This window comes from Notothenia rossii (assembly GCF_949606895.1).
Source record: "Notothenia rossii genome assembly, chromosome: 7".
In the NCBI taxonomy this organism is placed as follows: Eukaryota; Metazoa; Chordata; class Actinopteri; order Perciformes; family Nototheniidae; genus Notothenia; species Notothenia rossii.
This window is the reverse complement of record NC_136905.1, coordinates 34,382,590-34,388,595: the sequence shown is the minus strand read 5'-3', so window position 1 is coordinate 34,388,595 and position 6,006 is coordinate 34,382,590.

Genomic DNA, 6,006 nt, shown 5'->3' with positions numbered 1-6,006 from the left:
TTTTGATTCCTAGCACATTTTGTCCAGCAGGATTAGGTCCACATATCAACACCAAGAGTTTTTAGAAGAATGCAATCAGCAAAAGTAAGAGCTAACGTCAGGATATCAAACCACATCACGGTAGCTGAGCTGTGCCTCACCACCACTTAGCTAAAAGTGGACTAGTGTCAGAAAGATGACGTTTATAGTTCATTTTTATACACATGGAAGTTTTGTATACCTTCACACCTTTGTGTTCACTGTCGTATTATGATTTTATGTCGTAGAACAAACCGTGAAAAACTCATCGGCTAGTGTTAATCAATCACAGTCCTTATATCAGGATTCTAATGGATACAATGTTCAAAAACACGCTGACTTTGTTACGAAGGAACCGAAGGCTGTAACTCATTTCCGGGTTATAGGTCTCATTCCTAAACCCTTCGTTTGACAGCTGCTGCTTTGTCTTTGAATGTGAGTACCATGATGCTTTATTACTATTATATACAGAACTATTGCCCCCTTAACTTGTAAGCTACAGCAAGCTAACACGTCTCTGTGCCACTCAGCTGTCAATCCCACATGGCCCGCCCAGTGAGGCAAGCCTTTCTGATGTATCTCCAAATAACCTGTGTTCTTGCTTCCAGTAGTTATAAAAGAAAGGAAGCGTTTAGCTATAGCCTCTGTTTTTTCCCTGTAGTATGACTGATGAGTTCAGGTTCTGAGACAAATGATGTATGTGTTACAGTGCGGGGGAGAATTATTTATTTCTTCCTTCAAACGGGGGTGGAAAAAGTCGATCCTAGAAAAGATAATCGCCAGACAAATCATCTGCAAAGTCTTCTAACCTACACTCTGGTTTGTTCTTTCTCTCCATTTTCTCGGTATGACCTCCTGCAGAGAGGAAGGAAACGTGAGAATCAGCTGAACTATGGTTAGGCAACAATGTTGAGATCACTTGGAGTGTATTGGTGTGGACGGATAGATGGGGAGGTATACAGAGGCAGGATGGGGAGGTGGGCTCTAATGGGGCCCTTGCATGAGGAGGTGGAGGAAGGGGAAGAGAACGTTGGTGGAGCCAAAGCAAACAGAAGGAGCTCAGAGTTTGGTTCTAGCCTCCGCAGCTGATTACTTCCAGCTACGTGTGAAAGAATGCTACTGTTGAGCCGCCAGTAGCAACCCTCCCACACTACACCCCCCACTGAAGAAGTGGAAACCTCCTCTTCATCCCTCAGCCCCCCCGCTTCTCCCTCCTCGCCCCCTCACTGAGTGGAACCTATGCTGTTTAGCTGTCCGGGCCTTTTATGATGCAATAATGGGAATGGATGGAGCGAATGTGAAATCAGGAAAACGAAACGAGTTCTCGTTGACAGCAAACATACCTCTTTGTTTTTCATTTAGAATTTAATTTGAAGAGGTCCCTCTTGGTATTAGTTATTACGTGTTTCAGCACTAGTTATTTGCCCACTGCTTGATTCCTACTCTTCAGGGGCAACTCACCCCAGCACCAGGGTCCCAATGCCAGTAGTGCGTCCCCTATTGGTCAGATGATGATGCGCTCTTCTGCTGATGTGTCAGGGGGAAGGAATGCTAATCTGGACGAGTTGCGGACTGCAAAGTCTGAGATTTTTTTGGCTCCCAGTTTCCACTGCGCGGTACTTTCCATGTGGAGTGGCTCCAGAGTGGCCGTGCTGCAGAAGGAATTCCTGGCCGAGTGAGCCGAAGTGTTGACGGATTCCAGATTGCTCTCTGACCACACCTCCTCAATAAAGATCACAGACTGAAGGTACGATCGCTGTATCAGGTCTTTAGTCATTGTGTGGATGATAAGAGCTTATTGGCTAAGGACTGTGCAAACCTCGAGGTCTGTAGTGAAGCGTCATTTCGTATCATGATTCCTCTGAGTGGTGCAGAGTGTGACACATCTCAAAGCTTAAATATTTTGTAGTTGTTTTTAAACATGAAAATGACATTGGTCTTCATTTAATATCACATTGAAAATAAGCCTTTGAATCCAATTCTAAATAAAAATGGTGTCATGGAAGAGTTCAGCTCCACTTAACATTAACATTAATGTTATACTTTTTTCAAGATAACCAAGATATCTTTCCAGTAATTTTTCTTGCTCTTTTTATTCTCAGTAAGCGGATGCAGCTGGTTTGAAGATTTGTGATGGCAAGTAATATCAGAGGCAAAATATTTGCCATAGTGAACCTCAACCCTATTTTTTAACGGTATTGCGGTTTGTAAAAACCATGTTGATTCAGGTGTAAAGTGATCTAGAATACATTGCAATCAAAATGTGATTGGATCAGCCAGACCACATTGGAGTCGACCACATGCTGTCAAAAAGAACAAGCCCTGCCACAACAAAAGAAAATTGCTAACCTAGCTAGCACTAACGTTAGCAACCTGCATACAATAACAAATGTTAGCCTAGTTTGCAAGGCGACTGAATCGTAGCGTACAAATGCTACCCCTCGTCCTTCTGCAGACAACATAAGTGGGGTGGTCAGGGTGGAACAGAAATGGTGAACGGAGAGCTGTGTTGCTCTCGTGCTGCCCACCAAAGTTGTTGATGAACCCCAAGTTTAATGAACTATTTGAAAGAAATAAAAAGTTCAGACTGGCTGACACATGGAAAAGTCTTCATTTAAAGAGCAGCGCACCTTTTTATGTGCACATTAACCTTAACAGTGCGGACAAACGTGTTTAACACACACAAACCCACAATAATGTAAAAGCATGGTAAGGCACACTATTTCTGAAAGAAAACACACAAAGACTTGTGTCTTGTGATGTCGTGCTCATATAGCATATACAGTAGTTCCAGTGAAGTAGTTTTCGAATACTCCTTTCATATGTGATTCTATAATAAAAGCAGATGTCACTGGACTAGTGATCCTCAAGACAATACAGGGTGTACTACATCCTAAATGAATATAAGCACGTCACCTCTGTAACTGCCAACCACTGCTAACCACTGTACCAAAAAGAAAGTCCTTAAAGTGTTTCATTAGTTACACATGCTAACTAATGCACTCTCATATAAAAAAAAGTTTCCCATCTTCAGAACAATCTGACTATTATAACATTAGCGTTAAGAAAGCTTACTTAAATATCTTCCACAGCATAAGTAACCGGATCAAAGTAACATTATGTACAGTCCGAGGCACTGTGAGTGCAGACGTCGATGTATCCCATTGTCATTCATATCACATCATAATGTATCATATATTTCCTTATCTGAGTCAGCTTATTGAGCCGTATCTGGCTGTGCAACACTTACAGTGTCACATACTGTATGCAGAAGTATTATTTTAAGCAACACATTAAGTTGACGAAACACTCGAGTCAAATGTATTTAAAGTCAGATCCACTTGTGTCTTAGACGGGGCAGTGATATCATAAACCTGTTAATGTACGCATTCAAACACTTGTTTAACCTGTTAAGCACTGAGCCTGTTTTTCAGGTCTCAGGCTCGAAAATGGCATTTTCAGAACAAATTACCATAACTACACTTCTAAAAGGGGAACATTTATAATCTTTTTTCTCAAAGTAATGATAAACCTGTGAGTTGGATTTAGAAAAGTCAGATTCAATATCGATGTTTTTTATTTTAAAGAAAATGCAGATTGAACATAGTAAAAAACTGTAAATTATAGTGTCTGTCCAAATATTATTTTTTACTTACCCTTGGATGATGATTACTTACCCTTGGATGATGATTACTTACCCTTGGATGATGATAAGGTAGACTAAAAGCTTTAGGAATCCAAAGTACAACATATAATAAGTACCCTGTATCAAGATGTTTTGCAAAACATGAATACATTTATAAGTTAGCTGAGTTTCTTCCCGTTACATGGATATAAAACATTCATAGTTTATTAAATATTAAGAAGCCCTCAGACACTGTTGCTTGCAGATGATGCGTTTTTACCCCCGGTACCGGGGTGATGGGGTTCAACAGGTTAAACACATTTTTAATCAATTTTATAATTGCTTTTTTGACATTGTGGCAGTTTCATCACCATGTATGCTCAAAGGCCAAAAATAAACTAGCATTCCTACACTGGAACAACCTTATATAGGTTTTCTTTGCGTTGGTAACCCCGCCTTGCCTGTCACAACACCCTGTTCTAACCGCACTACAGAAAAACATGAATGTCGCAACTACCAATGATTATTACCACGGTTAATTAACAAAGTAGAATAACTTTTCTCCCACAGCTAGGGAGTTTTTGTCCCGCTCAGTATAACAAAAGTGAACCACAAAATCATGCTTTTCCTACAGGTAAATGACCTTCTGTGAAGCACTTCTTAGTATAGACACAACTTCAGATTCATGAACTAAATCATAACAAATGTATAAAGACTACTTTTAACCAAACTGGTTGCAGGCAGGACATCAAAAGCAGGATATTACATACCGCTCTGGCAACAATTATAAAAAAAAGTACCTCTGCTTTCTCTATGTATGTGAAAACATGTTGTTGTTCCACTGAAATGAACCTTTTTGTTACACCCAAGTTCCAAATTACTATATTGTCATTTGGAGGATTTATTTCCTGAAAAGGGGTCAACATAATTGTTTTTAGACCTGGAATTATGTGAAGAAAACAAGTTCATATTCATCAACAATAATAAGGTTCAATCACAAACCTTTTACCTATATACTCAATTTTAATAACAAGCATTCCCAAATCTGGTTTGCAACCTGCCTTAGGGTTTTCAAAGGAACAATGTTATGACCGATAAAAAAACATTGGATTTATATTGAGGTGTAATGGTGCATTTTTATAAACATTGAAAACATGGACGTGTAAAATTGTAATTTTTCGATTAATATAAAGTCAGGTTCTTCCTTCCTTCAGCGTCCAGGCTGTACAATCAACACGGCCTCTGGCAGAAACCACACACACACTACCACCACTGTTGTGCAATATGTACTAAAATGCTATTACTGTCTTCTACTTGTTTTAGCACAACACAACAATGTTGTAAAATAACACTGCAATATACTGTGTACTATACTATTTACTTCTGTTATGTGGCAGCTACTTCTTTACTTTCTACTTGTTCCTCAGAATGGTTATAATGCTGCTACTTTTCTTCTTTGAATGTCTAATTATGTTCTTCTTACTTCCCTAATGTGTGCTTGCCACTTTAATGTGTACTGTTTTATTTTTGTCTTTATTGGTACGGTCTCCTTGCTGTTAAAATGTAACACACCTTCTTTTTCAAAGGTGTGGGTTGAGGCTGTGTCACCCTGGTTGTGATGTATGGGCAGGTGGATTCAAAGGTTTGGGACATATTATGCTCATTTTCAGGTTCATACTGTATGTGTACATGGTGCTTCTACTGTGACATGTTTTCACCCTTTAATGTTCAAAAAGCACTTTATTTGTCTCATACTGTTTATGCTGCAGCTGTCAAAAGTTCCACACAAACATAGTTGTTTTTGGTTTTGCATATCGATAACCTTCCTGTCTCTAAGATCCCGCCTTCCTCTCTCACCTACTTCTCATTCCCTCATTAGCTTCACAGTATATATACCACCTCACTTGTCCTCTGCCAGATTGTCTTGTGTGTTTTGCCAAGCTCTCCAGTGTTAAGTTTGTATTTTCTTAGTTCTCTGTTCTGCCTGGTTCTGACCTTGCCTTCCTGGTTTGGACCTCTAGTTTCCGGCTTACTCCCTGATTGGATTTGTTGTTTGCCCGTTTGAGTGATTGCCTGGTTCTGAGCCCTATTCTGCCTGCCCCCCTTTATTGGATTTGGTTGCCTAATTGCTGGATATCCTGGTTTTGGCTCTGCCTGTGCCTGACTTTAATTCAAACTGAACTTTTTGAACATTGAGTTCATCTCAATTGATTATTTCCCTCACTCACGTCCCTTCCTTGCGTCTTAGATCCGCCTCCGTAACGGTACGTCCACACGGCAGGGTCGAGCAACGCGACGGACGCTTCCCATTCACTTTGAATGGGGTGACGTCAAGCTTTGCCGAACTGCATTGTGGTTCCGTC